At 45.2% G+C, this 23,494-nt stretch overlaps 1 pseudogene across 1 annotated transcript; it reads right to left on the bottom strand.

The window, feature by feature from the left end:
- Nucleotides 1-3,582: 3,582 nt before the first annotated feature.
- On the bottom strand, nt 3,583-8,969 carry LOC308464772 (major histocompatibility complex class I-related gene protein-like; annotated as a pseudogene). Its single transcript has 3 exons — nt 8,838-8,969; nt 4,720-4,833; nt 3,583-4,628 (listed from the first exon to the last, which is right to left on the bottom strand). The product of its transcript is annotated as a major histocompatibility complex class I-related gene protein-like (transcript).
- Between the last annotated feature and the right edge of the window lie 14,525 nt (nt 8,970-23,494).

Here is a 23,494-nt window from a genome sequence, read left to right as displayed (position 1 = left end):
GCACTCTTCCCACCTTGGATCAAATATATCCGTCATTTAATTTAATGTAGATGGTCTTTATGTAACTTCATGTATTTGGCTTTTATTTTGCTTGTCCTTAATGGAACACTGCTGGGCTCCATCACAGAGTTGGGGGCACTGCTCAATTTTATTTGGGAGAAATTGGATGGTGGGGGCTGTTAAATAAACCCACTTATTAATTTTGGTCAAATCGCAAAACAGCAGATAATGGGACAATCACAAAAGAGGAAGTGGCTGGTCTCTCTCCATCCCACCTAGACTTTGAGCATTGGGTTGGGAATGAGTAGATCATCCTGATGTTTAGTTGGAATCTACTTTCTTGTAACTTGAAACCATTGGAATGAGTCCTACCCTTCAGAGTAGGAGAAAAGCTTGCTCCTTCTTCCATGTGACAGACCTGGGGCGGAGCTACCTGCCCCGGCAACCAGAGCGACGCAAAGGTGGGGCTAGCCACCCGTACAGCGAGCAGGGGTGGGATGGAGAGGTCACCCGCCCTCACGGCTGACACCCTCCCTGCCCGCAGACTGTCTCGCCAGAGTGGTGCATGCTCTAGTTATCTCTCGCTTGGACTTCTGCAATGTGCTCTACATTGGGCTACCTTTGAAGGTGACCTGGAAACTACACCTAATCCAGAATGCGGCAGCTGGACTGGTGACTGGGAGCGGCCGCCGAGACCACATAACACCTGTCTTGAAAGACCTGCATTGGCTCCCAGTACATTTCCGAGCACAATTCAAAGTGTTGGTGCTGACCTTTCAAGCCCTAAACGGCCTTGGTCCAGTATATCTGAAGGAGTGTCTCCACCCCCATCGTTCTGCCCGGACACTGAGGACCAGCGCTGAGGGCCTTCTGGTAGTTCCCTCCCTGTGAGAAGCGATGTTGCAGGGAACCAGGCAGAGGGCCTTCTCAATAGCGGCACCCACCCTGTGGAACGCCCTCCCACCAGATGTCAAAGAGAAAAACAACTACCAGACTTTTAGAAGACATCTGAAGGCAGCCCTTTTTAGGGAAGCTTTTAATGTTTAATAGATTATTGCATTTTAATATTCTGTTGGAAACCGCCCAGAGTGGCTGGGGAAACCAGGGTATAAATAAATTATTATTATTATTATTATTATTATTATTATTATTATTATTATCATCATCATCGTTTGGGCCCAGTTCTCCAATCTGTTACAGTTATCTTGAATCCTAATTCTGTCTTCTGCAGCACTGGCTACCCCTCCCAGTTTGGTGTCTTCTGCAAATTGATGAACATCCCCTCAATTCCTTCATCCCAGTCATTTATAAAGACATTGAACAACAGGCCCAGGACAGAACCCTGCGGCACCTCACTTGTCATTTTTTCCCAGGGTTATGAGGAAAAATGAGTACACTTTGGGTTTGGTTAGTTAAATGCCATCAGAAGTCAGTTGTCTTGCCCAGTTAACCTGAACCACCTGTTCATTATTTTTGTAGGCAAACCCTGTGATAGGTCTCAAAGCCTATCAATATAATTTTCTAGTTACAGTGGTACCTCTAGTTACGAACACAGATCGTTCCGGATGTCCGTTCTTAACCTGAAACTGTTCTTAACTAGAGGTGTGCTTTCACTAATGGGGCTTCTTGCTGCTGCTGCACCACCGGCAGACGATTTCCGTTCTCATCCTGGGGCAAAGTTCTCAACTCGAGGTAACTCTTCCAGGTTAGTGGAGTTTGTAACCTGAAGCATTTGTAACCTGAGGCGTTTGTAACTCGAGGTACCATTGTATGGGGCATCCACCAAGAAACCATAGAGCTCCAGGGAAGATGGTTTGCGGAGCTCCAAGCACAATGGTTCTTCAAGTTCCAGGCAAGATGGTTTGTGCATCTTCAGGTAGGACAATTTTGTGGAGTTGTAGGCAAAATGGTTTGCGGCGCTACTTCCATTTGGGTCCTAATTATTCTGAGATGTTCATTTTATTTTATTCAGTTGGAGGCAGTGATGCTTCTGAATAGCAGCTGCTGGAAGCCATGGAAGGCGAGATGTCTCTTGTGCTCAGGTCCTTTTTGGGGGGTTTCTCACAGGTATCTGGTTGGCAGCCATGGGAATAGGATGCTGGACTAGATGGGCCATTGGCCTGGTCTAGGAGGGCTCTTATGTTCTCATGAACTTAAAGGTATCATTGCTACAAGGTATGGTGACAGCCATGAGCTCAGATGGCTTTAAGGAGGTTTTTATCAATCCATGAATGGGTAGGGCATTCAGCAGCTCTTAGTCACAGAAGCTAAATGCAACATTTGCTACTTCATGTCAAACAAAAAGAAAGGGCTGAACCTTTCTCCCATGTCCTTTTTCTGACCTGTCACAGGGATTGGGGCCAGCTGCTCTTTGAAGGAGAACAGTTGACTCTGATCTGATCTGATGTGGGCATTCTGTGGCAATGTCTTCCGCGCAGCAATATACCAAAACGCTACCAGCCTGGTTTAACTGGATGAACTGTCAATCCTTAATGGCTTGGGACCCAACTACCTGAAAGAGCATCTCTCTCTATATGAGCCTGCTCATGTCTTGAGACTGTGACAGATCCAAGGCGTGTAATCTCTCCATGGAGAGGCAGAAGAACATAGTTTTGATGTCTCTTTGCATCTAGTGAACAGAGCAACATTCATGAGTATGTTTGGAGAATGACAGCGTGCCCTCCAACATTTCTCTGATGAAAATAGGGACGTCCTAGTCAATAATAGGGACGCGGGTGGCGCTGTGGGTAAAACCTCAGCGTCTAGGGCTTGCCGATCGTATGGTTGGCGGTTCGAATCCCCGCGGCGGGGTGAGCTCCCGTCTTTCGGTCCCAGATCCTGCCCACCTAGCAGTTCGAAAGCACTCTTAAGTGCAAGTAGATAAATAGGTACCGCTTTATAACGGGAAGGTAAATGGCGTTTCCGTGTGCTGCACTGGTGCCGGCTCGCCAGAGCAGCTTCGTCACGCTGGCCACGTGACCTGGAAGTGTCTCCGGACAGCGCTGGCCCCCGGCCTCTTAAGTGAGATGGGCGTACAACCCCAGAGTCGGACACGACTGGCCCGTACGGGCAGGGGTACCTTTACCTTTATTCAATAATAATAATAATAATAATAATAATAATAATAATAATTCTTAATCATTTTTCATTCATTTCATGTTTATACCACTTTATATTTTTATGAAAAAAATCTCAAAGCGGTTAACAACACATTAAACATCAACGTATACATTCAAGGTAACATACTGGTAATTAGCAGGAAACTAAAATATTATCTCAAAGATTTCAAAACCAAACATTGCAAAGGAGGTCAAGTACAGAATGCCCATTTAACACAGAAAAGCTAACAAAAGAAATCAAAAGAAAACATTACTGAAGGAAGTCAAGTATAAAATGCACATTTAAAACAGCATAGTTAGCAAGAGACTAAAATATGATCCTAAGCATAGAACATATCTTCTGGGCAGTGGCTGTGGTGTTAGGCTTGGGGCCATGATGGACTTTGTCTCCCTGGCAGTATCCCAACATGTGGAAGCTCAGGCTCAATGACCTAGATCTGCACTCAGAGACAGCCAGGATACCATCAAAATCACTGCAAGTCATGCTCAATCTCCTCATCTCTTTTAAAAGCTTTCAGCTGCGTATATCTGTCACATTTCTGATTAATAGAAGCACATTTCTGAAAATCAGCTGGAAAGAAAAATTGGCCAAAATCCATCAGAAAAACATGATTATCCTCAAATTCAAGTTACGGCTGGAGTCAGAATGGATGGGCGAGGGCCAGAGTTAAGGAACATCATAAGCAGCATTAAAGGACAGTACGAACTCTGAACAATTGTAATTCACAGCAAACCTTGGGCAGGCTCCTTCTGGTCTCATCCCACACACCAGGCTGGTATGAAGCCCTGGCGGAGCTGGCGAACCCCTGGTCGCTTATTGAGGCAGCTTTGTAGGCTGCTTTCTCACTCCACTTCTGGCAGATGAAAAAGATGATCCCAGATGCCAGCAGGATGGCAGCCACAACACCAAAAATGGCTCCCACAATGAGCCCCAGGTTGACAGCTCCTCCCAGGCCATGTCCAGATGCTCCTTTGGGCTGTCATGCTCCATGTGGCACCGGTAGCAGTCCTTCTCCTTGGGGTTGATCTTGACACTAAGCAAGACATCATAGGTCCCATCAGAGTTGGGGGCGACCACTCCTCGAGAGGTGCCCTCCTGCCCGACCTCCCTGACCTTCATCCAGTTGGCATCAGTCTCCTTGGCGTAGAAGCTGAGGACTCCATGCTGTCATAGTCTGCCTCCCTGGTCACCTTCGCCACCGGAGCCACTGTGCTTTGCAGAGTCTCCTTCCTGTGGTCCAGGTATCTCTGCAGCCACTCAATGCAAGTCTCCGCCAGACAGGCTTTCCGGTGATGGTTCTGGGCCAATTCAGGAGCCCACTTCCTCTTGCTCACTTGGGCCTCCATATCAGCTGCCATCCAGGTGAGGGTCTCCTTGTCAAAGCTGATAAAGTCCCTTCCGTCATAGCCGTACTGCCATTGCCCTCCGTTGCTCCTGCCTGGGCTCCACTCACAGCTGCACATATGACTGAAGAGTTGTAGCAATTCCACAGAATCTGCATATTTGCCCTGAACATAAGCCCAGTGCCCTGAATCTCATGAGTTTGCCTGTGCCAGTACTGAGGATTCACCTTTCCCGCCTTCCTTATCCCTTGGTGACACTGTCGTACTGAAGAAATTGCTGGTCATCCACGTACCCGACAACAATGAACTGAGGCAGCCCCTGACCAGGCGCTGATACAGCTATGAAGATAAAGGTAAAGGTAAAGGACTCCTGGATGGTTAAGTCCAGTCAAAGGCGACTATGGGGTTGGGGCACCCATCTCACTTTCAGGCCAAGGGAGCTGGCGTTTGTCCACAGACAGCTTTCCAGGTCATGTGGCCGGCAGGACTAAACTGCTTCTGGCACAACGGGGCACCGTAACAGAAACCAGAGCACATGGAAATGCCCTTTACCTTCCCGCTGCAGTGATACCTATTTATCTACTTGCACTGGTGTGCTTTCAAACTGCTCGGTTGGCAGGAGCTGGGACAGAGCAACAGGAGCTCACTCCGTCGTGGGGATTCAAACTGCCGACCTTCTGATCAGCAAGCCCAAGAGGCTCAGTGGTTTAGACCACAGCGGCACCCGCATCTACAGCTATGAAGAAGTAGCACAGGGAGTGCAAGGTGGCGCCAGCACATTCCTGGAGCAGCAGGTGGGCAGCTGCCCACAGGATTGGGGGGGGGCAACAGAGGACCCCCTATCTTGACAAAAACATCTGTCTGAGTCCCCAGTGAGGTCCTTCTTCCTCCACTCACTCTGACTAATAATAATAATAATTTATTTCTACCTCACCCATCTGACTGGGAAGCTTCCAACATATGTAAAAATATAATAAAACATTAAACATTTTTTTAAAAAAACCTACTCTATAGAGGGCTACCTTCAGATGTCTTCTAAAGGTTGTATAGTTCTTTATCTCTTTGGCTCGGGAGTTGCAAAACTCCCTACCCTCCAACATTTCTTCTTTGAAAATAGGGACATCCTAAAGAAAAGAGGGACATTCCAGGATCAAATCTGAAACCGTGATGGCTTCTGTAAATCAGTCCCTGGAAAATAGGGACACTTGGAAGATTTGTGACAGGTCTGAGTGTTTTGTTCATTAATTAATTAATTATACTTACACCCCCATTTCCCCCAAGGAGTTTAAGGGGCACATATAGTTCTCCCCACTCAACATTTCCTCCCCACAACAACCGTGTGAGAAAGGTAAGGGCAAGAGAGACAGGGTCACCTAATGAGGATTTGAATTATGGCCTCCCAGTTTTAGTGGTGACTGCTGAACCACTGTACTACGATGACCTATGTGGAATATCTATATTTTGCCTACCTGTAGAAAACCACCATCTGTGCCTGTCAAACTTTAGTTTCGTAACCTAGTAACCACAAGACCACAATGCGCTAATATTTCAGATTTGCCCCAGTCCAATCTGGGGTGATCCCAGGGTTTGACCCAACCTGGATCTGGACACATAACCAGTGAAATGCCCTCTCCTTATTCCAGCCTCCCTCAACCTGGTGTTTCCTTCCAGATGTTGTTGCTGGACTCCAAGTCCCATCACCCCCAGCCAGCCTGGTGAACAGTCAAGGATGATGGGAGTTGGTGTCTAGAGGCTGGACACCAGAGGTTAAAAGAGGGTATTTTACATTTGCAATGGGCTCAAATGGAGTTGCTTTGATTGTTATCTGAGAGCCTCGCTCCATGGGAGGTCTTAGAGGTGGCAATTGATGACTCCCTGCTTGTGAAATGCTCTTCCCAGGCAGACTTGCCTGGCACCATCATTACATTTATTTATTTATACAAATATTTAAATAGCACTATGTCACATGTCCTGCCAACCTAGCAGTTCGAAAGCACACCAGTGCAAGTAGATAAATAGGTACAGCTCTGGCGAGAAGGTAAACGGCGTTTCCGTGCACTGCTGTGGTTCGTCAGAAGTGGCTAAGTCATGCTGGCCACATGACCCGGAAGCTGTACGCCGGCTCCCTCGGCCAATAAAGCGAGATGAGCGCCGCAACCCCAGAGTCGGTCACGACTGGACCTAATGGTCAGGGGTTCCTTTATGTTACATGTAGTTTATAGCAGTAAATCATAAATCCATAAAAACCTTACAAGAAGATTAAAAACAGAGATCAATTCAGGCACCAGTAAAAAAAAACCCAACAACATTTCTTTCCCACCAGGCCATTGGCTTTTAATTACCTGCACCCTCATTGAGTATGCAGAGTGTTTAAACCCTGCCTTTTAAAAATAGGATGGCTTTTAGATTTTTCTAAAGGCTAATTTTATGTTTTTATTTATTGTTGTGAGTCACTCTGAGCTGCTTTTGTAAGAAAGTGACAAATAAGTTTAATAAGTATTACTACTACTACTAATTTCAGTGTTGGGTGAAGATGTTTTTATTTTCCCAGGCATTTTGAGTTTTGTAATTTGATTATTGTTTCATAATCTCTGCTGTTTCTTTAGCTTCTTTGTTTGATGGTTTATTTTAGTATGAGCTGTTTATTCTATGATTGGAATGGTTGTTTTAATTATGTGGGCTGTATCCTGCCCTGCTTGTTTCTGTATTGGTGAAGGACAGGGTGTGTATGTGTTTATTACAGTGTCCAACCCCCTCCCCCATTTTAAATTCTTACAGCAAAAAGCTTTGGCTTCTGCTGCCATCATTTGCTCTCATATAAGAGCTCAGATGCACCTTCGTTAAATGAAGCCAAGCAATGCAGCAGCAGCCAAAAACACGAATGCAATTCAAAGCTGCTTTAGTTGAGAAGGTCCCTTCAAACTCTACAATTCCATGATTCTGTCCTCTAGGTTGAGACCATGCAGTATTGATATGTCCAGTGTGTACATTCCAGAGGCAGTGTGGTGCAGTGGTTAGAGGGCTGCTGGAAAAGGACTTGGGAGACCAGGGTCTGAATCCTTACTGAGCCATGAAACTCATTGGGCCAGTCACAGTCTCTCATCCTTAAGCTACCTTGCAGGGTTGTTGCAAGAATAACATGAGGAGCAGGAGAACGGTGTGTGCCACCTTGAACTCCTTGGATGGAAGATGGATTATAAATCTACAGTCGTACCTCGGAAGTCAAACAGAATCCGTTCTGGAAGTCTGTTCAAATTCCAAAGCATGGCTTCTGATTGGCTGCAGGAAACTCCTGCAGCCAATCGGAAGCTGCGGAAGCCCCGCTGGACGTTCGGGTTCCAAAAGAATTTTTGCAAAACTGGAACAATCACTTTTGGGTTTTGATCATTCAGGAGCTGGAATGTTCAGCTCCCAAGGCGTTCGGGAGCCGAGGTACGACTGTATTTAACAAATAAATAATAAATAATAATAAACTAACCTCAGTGCTTTCTGATGCTTTCATTGCAGTGGTAACTCTGGTTGCAAACAGGATCCGTTCCGGAGGCCCATTCGCAACATGAAAAGAGCGCAACCTGAAGCGCCGTATCTGCGCAGGTGCGTGGCGCGATTTGGCACTTGTATGCATGCGTGAAGCACGAGCAGAGAGACCCAGAAGTAACGCTTTCCGGTACTTCTGGGTCACCGTGAGACGTAACCTGAAACAACGTAACATGAAGCAAACATAAGATGAGGTATGATTGTACTTTCATCTCTCTCTCTCTCTCTTGCTCTTTCTCTCTCTATATTGGCACAATTGGTCAGTGAATCTGGCCCTTAACCAGAAGGTTGGTGGTTTGAGCCCACCAAGGGACAGCTGTGGTTAGGATTCCTGCATCGCAGGGGGTTGGACTAGATGACCCTCAGGGTTCCTTCCAACTCCACAATTCTGTGATTCTATTATTCTGTGAAATAACTGAGGTGTGTGCAATCCATCCATCCACCCAGTCTGAATTCTGCTTCCCTCTTCCATCAAACTCTCTCACTTTGAGAAGGAATCTTCAAGTTCAAACTAATTTCCAAGTACTGGTTATTGGCTGTAATAAAGAGATCGATTGATTACCATTGCTACTGTTTGGTCGTCATTCCAAAATCCCCCCTTTTGCTTTCTCCTTGTTGTATCTCAAGGGGTGGGGAGTATGTAACCCCTCCAAAAGACTGTTGTGCTCCCATAAGTCCCAGCCACCGTAGTCACATGGTCTGGGATGATGGGAATTGTAGCGCTGTGACATATTCATATGGATGGCTACAGGCACGCGACCCGGATGCATCTTCATTAATGTTGTTTGCAAAGAGTGTTTTGCATTTTCCATACTAGGAGATAAACAATGACCTCACCTGGCGATAAGGGCAGAAATGCGTTTTGCCGCGTATCTGCTTGTAGATGCATTCCTTCAGCTTTTGCAACCAGCTTCCCACGTAGCCCACGAGCACAGCACCGATTCGTGCTGAGTCAACAACATCACCCATCCCCTTTAGGCAAGTCAGTGCAGACAACGCATTTCTTATGCCTCTGAGTTTGCACAATGATTAATTAAGCCCAGCTGAACAGTGTTCCCAATCAGCCAACAATATCCGCTGTGGCATTTTTGGGTGAGGATATTTACCTTGCCCGAATCAACTCCCAGACAGGACGTACCGGACTCTGAATTAGTAAAACAAGAGGAAGAGACAGGAAGCAGATTTCTATTGAATGCTGACTGGTGTGGATGATTTGCCTGAACTTCTTTCCAGAATGGAAACAATGATGGATTGAATTGATTAAAAATCCTAGCACTGGAACAGATCGTCTACAATTGTTCTGTTCCTTGGGACTGGGGACAAAATGAAACTCTAGCTAGCACACCAATCCCACCACTAGTGAACATGCGAGGACATAATATTTGAATTGGACCTCTCTGTGTTCTACCAATGCACTTACACTCGCGTCATGCAGCTGATTTCCCAGATAACGTCTGGAAACCCAACCTTGACCTGCATTGCATTGGCCACAAAATATTTCGCCTTTGCAGGGCCGGCACCACCATTCGACTTCAGGCGTCAAACGTTGATGGGTAACAGCATTTGATTTTTTTTTAATCAAAAATTTGTATTGCTTTTCCGCATTTGTAACAAATCTAACATATAAAAAACATAAAACAAAACACCTTGCAATACTAAAAGAAAAAGAAAAAAGAAAAAAGAAAAAAGTAAAAACAGTCATTACTTTCCGAAATCCAAGTTAACTTTCATTGTAGTCTGACTTCCTCAATTCCGCCCTAACTGAATTTCATTGTATCTCCTTTGTAGCAGTTCTCCAAAATCCTTTTTCTAATACAATTAACTCCTTCAACTATCTTCATCTCCTTTCTTTTTTGACTTAAATCCATATTACTATACAACATTCGTATTCCAGTCCTAGGCCTATCAGATTCTTTCAAGTATCTTCTAACTATCTTATATTACAATATTTAGCTAGATAATCTTTAAATTTCTTCCAATCTTCTTGGTATTCCTCTTCTTTCTGATCGCAGATTCTTCCAGTCAAGTCTGCCAGCTCCAAAAACTCCAACATCTTCATCTGCCATTCTTCTACCGTTGGTATTTCTTGAGATTTCAATTTTTTTGCTAATAGCGGTCTTGCCACTGTAGTGGCATACAAAAATAATCTAACATCTTTTTTTGGGCAATTCCAATCCTATTATTCCAAGTAAAAAGGCTTCTGGTTTCTTAACAAATGTATTTTTCAACATTTTTAAAAACTCATTATATATCTTTTCCCAGAAGTCTTTCACTTTAGGACACGTCCACCACATATGATAGAAAGTACCTTCTTTTTCTTTGCATTTCCAACATAAATTCATTTGTATGATACATCTTTGCTAATTTCACCAGGGTTAAGTACCATCTATACATCATTTTCATAATATTTTCTTTTAATACAGTACATGCAGTAAACTTAACCCCTTTCTTGATGGGTAACAGCATTTGAGCTGGTGCCACAGCACCAAATGTTTGTCTGCTGTTAGCAGTGGTGCACTTTGGGTTCTCAAATTTTAGCGGCACCCCGTCTGACGATAAAATTGTGTGCCCCTCTACCTCTTGCGTTCTGTTCTATGGCATTGTTGTGGCACCCCCTACAGCATGGCGCCCAGTGTGGACAAACCAGTTGCGCTACTCTGAAACCACTTCTGATTTTAGCCTTCATGCGTATGATATAGAACAAACATCCACAAGTATTTGAAACCTGACAAGGTTTTTATCACTGAGGGTTGTCTCCAACTGAGTCCTAGGCAGAGCAGACCCATTGGAAATAATGAACCTAAGCTAGGCAAGCTCATTAATTCCAAAGGTTCTACTCAGAGTAGGACGTACAATGTCTACAAACCAGGGTTGTTGTTTTATTTTTCAGATGGTGGCATTTCTCCACTTCATTTAAAGCAGTGGTTGACATCCAAGCGTTGGTACATTAGCTTTCTAAATATTTTAAGGAATTGCCAGTCAATTCATAGGGTTTCTGAAATCACCAGAGACTTAACCAAGAGCTTTCAGTTAGCCTTGAGATTTACTGGTATATTCTGAGATTTCCCACTGGCTTTCCTAAAAAATAATAATAAAAAGGCAATAAGCATGAATCTGCGTGGCTTCAGTGAAAACAGGATGCTTGCTAGATTAGATTGGCCATTGGCCTGATCCAGCCTAGCTCTCCTAATGTTCTTAAGCATGAAGCATTATCACATGGCCCCTAGAGCACTGGAGAAGGGAGAGCAAGGCTCAGGGAATTACTAAAAAAACCAAAGCTTACTCAGAGACATTGGAAAATTATTGTAGACTATCTTAACTCATAATATTGATGTGAGGCTAAAAGACGGAAGGGCCAGTTAAACGCTCCTGATCTCATTAGAGGAAGAGGAGTATAAATATCAATGTAAGAAGCGGAAGAGGAGTATAAATATTCAAATAACCATGTCAACATTCCTTATGGGAAATGTATTGGTCAGAGCAATATTCAGTTGCTAAATGCCCATATGATCTAGGCTTAACATCCAGCAGCATGCTAATTGACAGGGCATTTAAGCCCTGTAAACCAGCAAACAATCTTAATTTGCTCTCAGTTCAGATACAATCTTTACTCTGGCACATTTAAATGTTCTTCCAACAATGGCGGTGAAGGAAAATTCCATATTATCAACATAAATGCCTCTGTGAATCTGGAGAGGTAGAATCAATATCTTCTGTTCTTCTACATTGCTCTCTTTATCATGATATACATAAGATTTTTAATGAACTCATTTTTAATTGAAATTCCCAAAATGACTGGATGCATTTTGTGCTTTTTAAAAAACTCCTTTCAGATCAAAACACACATCTCCTCCAGGATGGCTAAAGGTTCTACTGCTCCCTGAAAAACTCACCACGGACTAATTTTAGTAAACTTATAATTTTACTTTCCATGTCTGATGTTCTATAGCATGAAACACTTCTTAGTCACTTTATTGTAAAGGTAAAGGGACCCCTGACCGTTAGGTCCAGTCACAGGTGACTCTGGGGTTGCGGCGCTCATCTCGCTTTATTGGGCGAGGGAGCCGGCGTACAGCTTCTGGGTCATGTGGCCAGCAGGACTAAGCTGCTTCTGGCGAACCAGAGCAGTGCACGGAAACACCATTTACCTTCCCGCCGGAAACGCCATTTACCTTCCCAGTACCTATTTATCTGCTTGCACTTTGACGTGCTTTCGAACTGCTAGGTTGGCAGGAGCAGGGACCGAGCAACGGGAGCTCACCCCGTCGTGGGGATTCGAACTGCCGACCTTCTGGTCAGCAAACCCTAGGCTCTGTGGTTTAGACCACAGTGCCACCCGTTATTGTAGTGGTTCCCTATTTTCCTTTGTTTGGTGTTATTGTTGTGGGTTCAGTCTGGATGATGCCTCTTTCAATTCTTGGGGTCCTCTGCTCAAAGAGGTTTAGAATCTAATAGGGGAAGTTGACAAATGGGTCAGACAAGTTTCTCTGTAAGACAATGATCTCAACTGGCCACTTCAATGTCCTCATCAGCATCCCAAAAGAATGAGCCAGGTTGCTGAAAGTACAACTAAGTGATGGTTACCTCTAGCCAAGGCACATCCAACTCTCAAGAGATGATGATCTCTTCCCAGTATAAAAGAACCTGGCTGTAACTACCCACAGTTGTTGAGGTTTTCTTGGGGTTGGGGCAGAGTTGTTCAGCTTTTGGGGGAGGGAGGCGCTGAAGCCTACTAACGTTTCCACAATCGTCGGCAGCATACGACAACATAGTGCACAATTTATGTGATGGTAGGACAAAGAGATGGTGGCGGGGGCAGAGACAGGAATTCAACAATTCCCCCCAAGATCAATATTTAGCCCGCGATCGGCAGTGATCAACCGCGATCTTCAGGGAATCTACCTGTTGATCACAGTCGACCAGTTGGACATTGCTGCTCTAGCCTAATGGCTCAGCTGATAGGTAGTGGAATAATAGCCAAGTCACGTGGCTGAACTGAGCTGGAATCAGGCTGGAAGCCGGAGGCACAGAGATGGGCTTGTTCTGTGTTGCACCCAAAGCTGTGACCAAAAAAGAAGCAAAATCCGTTGGGGTGTTAAGGCTGTGAGACCACCCTATGCCCAGGTTGTATATAAAGGTAAAAGGACCCCTGACCGTTAGGTCCAGTTGCGGATGACTCTGGGGTTGCGGCGCTCATCTCGCTTTATTGGCCGAGGGAGCCGGCGTACAGCTTCCGGGTCATGTGGCCAGCATGACTAAGCCACTTCTGGCAAACCAGAGCAGTGCACGGAAACACCGTTTACCTTCCCGCCAGAGCGGTACCTATTTATCTACTTGCACCTGATGTGCTTTCAAACTGCTAGGTTGACATGAGCTGGGACTGAGCAACGGGAACTCACCCCGTCGCGGGGAAACGAACCGCCGACCTTCTGATCGGCAAGCCCTAGGCTCTATGGTTTAGACCATAGCGCCACCTGCGTCCCATCCAGGTTGTATATATGTGTAAATAAAACCCTATATTCTAAAGACACCACCGTCTCCACTGACCTTCATTCCAAGGAACCCAAACCTGGGTAAACGCCTGGAAAAAAATCTCACACTCAGAGATTTAGTGACATGTGATATTGTTTTATAAATTTGTTCAAAGGTTCTGTTTGGGTATGGGTCATTGGCTGCAATAAAGAGATAGACTGATTGAATGAATGTCAGCATTCGTTGGTTTATGGGGAATTACTGCTAACGCAGACAAAATGTACACCGTTTTGTGATAACCATGAAAGGGAATGTTCAAATTGGGTTGAACAGTTCAGACTAATTCATGTGTTCGTCAGTCAAAGTGTGTGTGTGCCAGTTTATTCATAAGCGTCTTCTGTCTCGTTTTTTATGCATTGATATGTGAATTTTGAGGCAGTGTAGTAGAGTGGCTACTGTGCTGGACTAGGACCAAGGAGACTAGGGTTCATATACCCATGAATGAATGATTTTCTCCTGTGTCCCCATGTCCATGGTATGATAACACAGACAGTGCATAGGTTAGGTGCGCCACCATAGCCATAAATGTAAATGTTCTGCCCTATGAGAAACCTGATGGAGTAATTTATTTGATGGGTTACTCATTCCTGCCCTGAACTAATGCATTGTTTCACAACTGCTCGGCCTGAAGCCAGCGCATACAGAAAACTCTCAGGTGACTTGCAAATGTACCTACCAGTGAAACAAGACTGGCAAGATGAATTGGGTGGGGCAGCCATGGCCACCCCTGTGAAGGGCGCCTGGTCAAGCTTCCAATTGAGTGACATCAGCTTCCTAGGGAAATGGGAATGCCAGAATGGGGGGAAACACTTTTTGCTCAGCAGTGGGTGAAGGCGAGTAATTTCTGGCAGCCCCCAGCAGCTGCTGTGTTTGCTGAATCTCGGCTGCTCCAGGGACAATATTCAGGCTCTGAAGAGAAGTGGAAAATTTAGAAGTGAAGGGACCATTCAGAACAGCAACTGGTGAGAACCAGTGTGGTGTAGTAGTTAGAGTGCTGGACCAGGACCTGGGCAGAGTTGTTGTTGTTTAGTCATTTAGTCGTGTCTGACTCTTCGTGGCCCCATGGACCAGAGCATGCCAGGCACTCCTGTCTTCCACTGCCTCCCGCAGTTTGGTCAAACTCATACTGGTAGCTTTGAGAACACTGTCCAACCATCTCGTCCTCCGTCGTCCCCTTCTCCTTGTGCCCTCCATCTTTCCCAACATCAGGGTCTTTTCCAGGGAGTCTTCTCTTCTCATGAGGTGGCCAAAGTCTTGGAGCCTCAACTTCAGGATCGGTCCTTCCAGTGAGCACTCAGGGCTGGTTTCCTTCAGAATGGAGAGGTTTGATCTTCTTGCAGTCCATGGGACTCTCCAGAGTCTCCTCCAGCACCATAATTCAAAAGCATCAATTCTTCGGCGATCAGCCTTCTTGATGGTCCAGCTCTCACTTCCATACATCACTACTGGGAAAACCATAGCTTTAACCATATGGACCTTTGTTGGCAAGGAGATGTCTCTGCTTTTTCAAGTCCCCTCTCAATCATGAAACTGTGTGCGACCTCAAGGGAGAGCTGCTGCTGCCTCTTAGCCTAACCTCCCCTGCAAGGTTGTTGTGGGGCTTTAAATGAGAAGAGGGAGAACCACATATGCCACCTTGAGCTCTTTGGAGGAAGAGATGGTATATAAATACAACAAACAAACAAACAAACAAACAAACAAACAAACACATTTATTTATTTATTTGTCTATCTATCTATCTATCTATCTATCTATCTATCTATCTATCTATCTGACACACCCCTTCTAAGATTATTTAACCTTCCAAGATCATACAATTATATCTTATAATTACGCTATTATACAATAATAACAAATGGGGACGCATTGCAACACTCAATATAGAACTCCTCGTGTTCCCTTTCTGCTAAATCTGCCATGTTCTCTGCACATTCCTGGGCAAACGACTTGGAGTTCTTCAACATCGACTTCTGGAGTGACTTCTAGAGTTGTGTGGACGTTCCAGAACTTGCACGCCGTTCTCTTGAAGCTGAAGCACCTTGTGTTTCCGCTGTTCCCAAAGGCTTAGCTTTGGAGAATACAGAAAATCTGTTCCTCAGCAGCTTTATTCCTCCCCTCCACCTGCTCCAGAGTGGCCCTCAGAGCCGATCCTTTGTGACTGATTCCACTATTTTCAGTTGAATGGGCTCTATTCAGCACAAAGGGTGAGAAGAGTTCCTAGTGACTAAAAAGGTCCCTTTTCACGCTGATCTGGTGGCTGTAAGAGAATGGAGACAGGGACCTTGCTACATACACCTCCTAGTATAGCACAGTGTATAAATTGAATTATTATTATTAATAATAATAATAATAATATCGTAACGTGTCTTCAACCCCTTGTTCCCCTTGAACACTGCACCACTGTTTGTGCTTATTTTGTCCGTCAATGAAGAACGGAATCTTTAGTTGTCTCCAGCTAAGTTCTACCCATTGAAATTAGCTGAAATGAGTCCTGTCTATTAATTTCAGTGGGTTGGCTCTGAGTAAGACTGTGGGCTACAACCCAATGTTCCTAAGCACACAACCTTAACTGAACGATGACCAGTTCTTTCACCCTTGTCATAACCAGTGTGGTGTAGTGGTTAGAGTATCAGACTAGTACTTGGGAGACCAGGATGTGATTAATAATAATAATAATAATAATAATAATAATAATATTTATACCCTGCCCATCTGGCTGGGTTTCTCTCTCTTGGCCATGAAGCTGTCACTGGGTGGCCTTTGGCCAGTCACTGCCTCTCAGCCTAACCTACCTCCCAGGGTTGTTGTGAGAATAAATGAAGACGGGGGGAGAACCATGTGTGGCCCCTGGAGCTCCCTGGAGAAAAAGGTGAGATATAGATGCAATAACTAACTAACCAACCAACCAACCAACCAACCATGACTTTCTGACTTTACGATAGCATGCCATGAGATTCTATGGTGACTCAATAAATACTGTTTAAAAATGAGTAACATTTCGGATTTCACGACTTCTTCCTCTTCCTCCTGTCCCTCCCACGCGGCAACAGAGAAACCAGATCCCCAGAAAAGCTTAAAGCCCAGCCCTGCTGGTGCTTACTCAGAAGTCAACATCCACTGATTTCTATGGGGGTTACTCTTGAGGAGGTGTGTACAGGATTGCATCTGTCTCTCACACTGAACTCTTTCACCTTCTCCTTGGACAAATCTGGTACCCAGGAGAAGATGCATAACATTCATGATCTTGCACCAGGTTGCATCAGGCAACAGCAGCCATCTATTTAGGTCATCAGATCATTCATGAACAGTGAAACAATTGCCTTTCTTGATAATGTTATAGGTTTCTAGGTGTTAGCATTTCATTAAGGCTTGAGCGTTAAGACCATGTATCAGACCCCCAAATATAATTAAGACCCGTGTGTATTAAGCTGTGTGTTAGCCACTTTTAATCCTCTGGAATTAGCATGTGTGAAAGGCTGATCAAGCTAGGCAAACTTCTTAAACTGTGTATTAGACAACTCGCTAATCCCTTGGAATCAGCATGTGTTAGAAACTAATTAAGTCGGGTAATTTCCTTTTGAGGGGCGAGCCTGGAGATGAGCCATTTAGGCAACACAAAGGCTCAAAGTGAATCTCGCTTGCAAATGAGTGGGTTTTCTTCCTCTCTCACCTGAGAATTTAGTTTAAAAGACAATGCCCGTGTTTGGGGTGAGTGTTTAGGGATGGCAGTGGGGAGTTATGCGAAGGAATAAACACACAAGGGGCTGGAGGGAGAGTAATAGTTTTTCTCTCTTTCTCATTTCCCTCAAGATCTCTTCTGGTCTTTTCCACACTGAGGAGACAGTCCCTACTCTCCATGCCAGTGAGTTGCTGTTGCAGGCTTTGATCCAGCCAAAAGGCCATGTCATGCTCAATGTGGGTGGGTGGGAGAATGGGGAGGCTCTGGGTGGGTTGCAGCATGGAGGCCCACAGGTGGTCCCAGTACACCATCTGGGAAACTCAGAATGGGATCTTTGGAATTCCTTCCATTTCCAAAAGATGCATTGACACAGCATTTAGCTTGAGCAATCATGGAAAGTTGTGAGAGTCAGACTGGTTCTTCCTTGGAGAACATCTCAGAGGCATCCGTAATTATACCCTCTCAGCCAATAGGGCTTGTTCTGTCATGCATTTTGTAGTCAAGCACTCCCTCTGGTTTTTGGAAGCCAGTACTGTATTTTTAAAACCCACACAGGCCATGTTTTGACCTGGTTGATATTCCTGCATTGCAGAGAGCTGGACTAAAGGACCCTTGTTAGCCCTTCCAACTCTACAGTTCTATGATTCTATGAGATAAGTTTGGTTTCTTTGCAATCACAACGTAATATCTTCCAGGTGCTTGAATTCTAGGTGTGGAACACCTTACCAATGTGGGAAAAGTATAGGGAAGTAGAAAGTGGCCTTATCGTGAGTCAGAAGGTTGGTGGCTCAGTATTGTCTACCTTGACTAGCCGTGGCTTTCTAGGGCAGCCTTTCTCAACCTGTGGGTCCTCAGATGTCATTGAGCTACAACTCCCATCACTCCTAGCTAGCAAGGCCAGAGCTCAGGGATGATGGGAGTTATAGTCCAACAACATCTGGGGACCCACAGGTTGAGAACCACTGCTCTAGGGTTTCAGACAGGGGACATTCCCAGCCCTGCCTGGAGATGCAAAGTACTGGGACTTTCTGCCACTGAGCTACAGCTCTTCCCAGGAACAAAGGAAGCTACCTTATCCTGAGTCAGACCCCCCCTCCCTTTTTTTAAAAAAAAGCAAGATTCCAGATCTCACGATTCTGAAAAAGAAGAAGTACTGTATGATTTAAATAGGAATCTGACTTTATCGAAGTCAGACCATTTCTCAGTCTGGCTTAGCATTGTCTACACTCACTAGCTGTGACTCTCCAGAATTTTGGGCAGGGTTTCAATCATGCAATTATTTTCCGAAAGTTAATTTCTTTTTTTTTAATATTTATTAAATTTTCCCTTTTAACAATCCAATAAAACCACATTAAAACATTCCAAATTATAACACAATAAAAAAGCCAAATATTCCATGCCAAATTATGTATCTTTTGGGTGACTTCCCATGCTCTGAAGTTCTGAATGTTAATTTCACTAATAGTAAAGGTAAAGGAACCCCTGACCATTAGGCCCAGTCGTGGCCGACTCTGGGGTTGCGGCGCTCATCTCGCTTTACTGGCCGAGGGAGCGGGCGTACAGCTTCCGGGTCATGTGGCGAACCAGAGCAGCGCACAGAAACACCGTTTACGTTTCCGCCGGAGCGGTACCTATTTATCTACTTGCACTTTGACGTGCTTTTGAACTGCTAGGTTGGCAGAAACAGGGACCGAGCAACGGGAGCTCACCCCATCGTGGGGATTTGAACCGCCGACCTTCTGATCAGCAAGTCCTAGGCTCTGTGGTTTAACCCACAGCACCACCCGCATCCCAATTTCACTAATATATTCATTTTAATGAAAACTTCCCACTAATACGTGCATCTTTGTAAGCATTTTTTGTTTAAATTTGAGAACTGCTACGTTCTACCTCCACTGTCGGAATGCTTCTGAGTACCAATGGCTAGGAATCACAGGTAGAGAGAGTTGCTGTCTTGCCTGTTTGCAGTCTTCCCATCTGGTTGGCCACTGTAAGAAGAGGTTGCTGGACCAGATGGGCCACTGGTCTGATCCAGCAGCTTCTTCCTTTGTTCTCATATATACACACCAGTGCTTCAAAAGTTCATTTTAGAAAGCAATTAGTTCCAGTTCCTTCTGCTCTTAATGTGTGTGTTGTCATGTGTGGGCAAGGACACAGAAGTAGATGGCTGACAAATCTCCAAGAAAGGTCTCTGCCACAGAAGCTTAATTAAAATGCACGTGGCTTCCTCATGGCCAGGTCCGTCTAGTTTTACTAGGTGCACACAGTGCCAGAGAGAAATGGAATCTGGTCCAAAGGATGAGCCACAACAGGTGGAATGCAGGTGTGTGCACCTTGAAGTCATGTTGAACAAATGAGGACAAGAAAGGGTGGGGAGAAGTCAAGGATAATAACAAAAAGGAGAAGAGGGCAACCCATAATCAAGTAATCTAGGGTGAGGCGCGCCCTGGAAAATCTCGTTCCACAGTTCCAGGTGGTTACAAGGAAGCTCATTCCAGGGCTGGGAGCACCTCATTCCCTGCCCAGTCCATGGCTTCCCTAAGGGAACGCGGATTTGGAGAGGTCTGCCGAGAAAGAGTGAGAAGGCCGAAAGGAAGTGGAGGCCAGAAGACAACTTGAGTTATGTCACAGGAGAAGCTTGGTGCTGTTTCGCAAGGTGTCTAGCATTGTTGCGTAGAAAGAACCAGACACACAGAATCGTGGGGAGATTGCCCAAGTCCCGGCATCAACACTAAAGTAGCCTTCCAGGATCAGATCTGGCCCAACATCCTAGAATCATAGATCACATTCACACTGTACATTTAAAGTGCTGTGATCCCACTTTAAAAGGCTCCCCTCCCCCAGTTCGTAAGTTTATTGTTTTAGCCAAAGGTCAAGATAAACACTATTAAGCAATGGTATTAATAAAATAATACAAAACTTGCATCCACAATAAAAACCTGCAAAGACTTTGAGTATTAAAATACGGCTTCCCTTTGCACATCTCTGACAGCTGCAATTCTAATACTATTTTGCATTTTGAAAATCCAATTGCCAACATTCATGCTGTAAGAAAGAGAAGTTTGCAGAGATGCCAACAAACTCAAATCCAGATTCATTTCCGATTAAACCTCTGAAGCGCCACAACCATTGACAGCAGCGTTATCTAACTCCCTTTTCCAGATTTTTTCCCAGCCAGTACAGTGGTAGCTCTGGTTACAAACTTAATTCATTCCAGAGGTCCGTTCTTAACCTGAAACCATTCTTAACGTGAGGTACCACTTTAGCTAATGGGGCCTCCCGCTGCTGCCGCGCTGCCACTGCGTAATTTCTGTTCTCATCCTGAAGCAAAGTTCTTAACCTGAGGTACTATTTCCAGGTTAGCGGAGTCTGTAACCCAAGGTGTTTGTAAACTGAGGTACCACTGTACATAGAAGGTAACTCTCTGTGTTACAAAGTTATCATTGTCACTCAAAAGAAACCAATCTACAGTGGTACCTTGGTTTATGAACTTAATCTGTTCTGGAAGTCTGTTCTTAAACCAAAGCATTCTTAAACCTAGGCGTGCTTTCCTAATAGCAGCAGGGGACTCCATTTACAAATAGAACAAACTTAACATGTTCTGCTTCCAAGGCAAAGTTCACAAACCAAAACACCTACTTCCGGGTTTGCAGCTTTCTTAATCCAAGTTGTTCATAAACTAAGCTGTTCTTAAACCAAGGTACCACTGTATTTCTGCCTGGGTGTGCTTGCTTGCTTTGTGTGGACAAAGGCCTCAGAAAGTGATCTCTTGGGTCTCTATATAAGGGGCAGGTTAACAGAAGATCATGTCTTCCACCTGAGGTTGACCACAAACACAAAGTATTTCTGTGATTCCTGCAACAGACTCTGGGAAGTGTAGTTTGTTGAGAGTTGTTATGAGACCCTTATTCCCCCCCAAAAAACTACAATTCCCAGAGCTCCCTGTGAAGACGAATTGATTGCTAAACTACCCAGGAAATTGCAGCGCTGTGAGCGGACAGGTTTTTGTAGCAATTTAAGAACATAAGAGCCTGCTGGGTCCACCTAGTCCAGCCTCCAACCAGATGCCCCAATGCCCCAATGGGAAGCCCAACAACTCTCAGTAGCTTCAATGAACTACGGTACCCATAATTCTTTGAGGGAAGCCATGACTCTTTAACATGGTATTATAGGGCTTCAGGTGGATGGCGTGAATGTGGCCATGGACTCAATGAGTTGCAAGGGGGCTTTTAGGCTATCTAAACCATGGGTAGGCAAACTAAGGCTCGGGGGCCGGATCCGGCCCAATCGCCTTCTAAATCCGGCCCGTGGACGGTCCGGGAATCAGCGTGTTTTTACATGAGCAGAATGTGTTCTTTTATTTAAAATGCATCTCTTGGTTATTTGTGGGGCATAGGAATTCGTTCATTATTTTTTTCCAAAATATAGTCCAGTCCCCCACAAGGTCTGAGGGACAATGGACCAGCCCCCTGCTGAAAAGGTTTGCTGACCCCTGGAGAGAAGAGATGATTGGGGTCGGGGTAGAACATAAGAACACAGTCGGCTGACTCCTAATGACTTGGTCCACAGGACCACCCAACTCCGCTCTGTCTACCCCAGAGGTGGCCAATGTGGTGCCATCCAGATGTTGTTCTTAGACTCCAACTTCCATCAACACCAGCCAGCATGTTGGAAGTTGTAGGTTAACAACATCTGGAGGCTGCCACATGGACTGCCACTGAGGTCCCTCCCCATTTTTTCTACATGGTGGTGGTGTTGTTTAGTTGTTTAGTCGTGTCCGACTCTTTGTGACCCCATGAACCAGAGCACGCCAGGCACTCCTGTCTTCCACTGCCTCCCTCATGCTGGTAGCTTCGAGAACACTGTCTAACCATCTTGACCTCTGTTGTCCCCTTCTCCTTGCGCCCTACATCTTTCCCAACATCAGGGTCTTTTCCAGGGAGTCTTCTCTTCTCATGAGGTGGCCAAAGTATTGGAGCCTTAGCTTCAGGATCTGTCCTTCCAGTGAGCACTTAGGGCTGATTTCCTTCAGAATGGAGAGGTTTGATCTTCTTGCAGTCCATGGGACTCTCAAGAGTCTCCTCCAGCACCAGAATTCAAAAGCATCCATTCTTCGGCGGACAAGCATCCATTCGTCGGCAATCAGTCTTCTTTATGGTACAGCTCTCGCTTACATACATCACTACTGGGAAAACAATGGTGTATTAACTTTATGAAACAAACAAGCAAGCCATGATAGTTAAATGGAACCTCCATGGCTAGGGATGGTCTACCTCTGCAAACCTTTGAGTGGCGGGTGTTCCTCTGATGTTCTCATGACAAGAATCTCAACTTATTTTTATACTGTTTATTCCTTCCAGCCTCTTTGAATAATTCAAAATATGTGTGTGTTTTCAAAGAAGACCTAGGACTGTTGGGTGGTGGTTTTTGTTTTAGTGGTGGTGGGGGAACTACTGGGTGGGGCGAGGCAGATTTTTCAAAGGTGCAACTCAGAGACTTAAGTTTTCTAAACATGCCACACTTGGGAGTTTTCTGTCCTTGGAATGGCCCAAACTGATAATTTGAATGAGCTGATGGGGTTGCAATGCATTCCGAAGCAAAAGGGTATGTTTGACTCACTGCAATGGCACCCCAAACCCCAAACTATATAAAAAGGACCAGTCTCTTATCTTCCCCTCCAGAAACAGCTTTGCAGTGACAAAGGACTCCCAGTTTGACTTGAGGGTTTGGGTAAGTATGATGCTATATACCTTTTGCCATTTATTCTAAGGTCAACTTTGGACAACCAAATGGGGAGGAGAAGGGAGCAACCCAACACTGTGTCATTGCAGCCTGGTGCCCTCCATATATTCTTGGACTTTGACTTCCACCAGCCCCTGCCAGCGGTCCAACACTCAGAGATTCTGGGAGTTGTAGACCAGTGACATTCGGAAGGCCCCGGGTTGTGGAAAGGTGGACTAGACTAGCGCTCTTCAACTTTGGGTCCCCCAAATGATGATGGACTACAGCTCCCACCATCCCTGACCATTGACTAGAATAGCTGGGGATGATGGGAGTTGTAGTCCAGTGAGGAGCACACCAGGTTCTGGATAGGTGGGCTAGAGCAGAGGTCGGCAACCTAAGGCCCGTGGGCCGGTTCTGGCCTGAATGGGTTCTGGATCCGGCCCGCGAACGGTCCAGAAATCACCACATGGTTCTGATTCATATCGTTCGGGCTGCACCATTTATTCTCCGGAAATCGCTTCTTCTCATATCCGTGACACTGGAAATTGGTTCTGCACAA

Source organism: Podarcis pityusensis, assembly GCF_964106645.2.
Source record: "Podarcis pityusensis genome assembly, chromosome: 16".
NCBI lineage: Eukaryota > Metazoa > Chordata > Lepidosauria > Squamata > Lacertidae > Podarcis > Podarcis pityusensis.
Note: the sequence above shows the minus strand (reverse complement) of the source record. Positions and strands in the feature narration are given on the sequence as shown.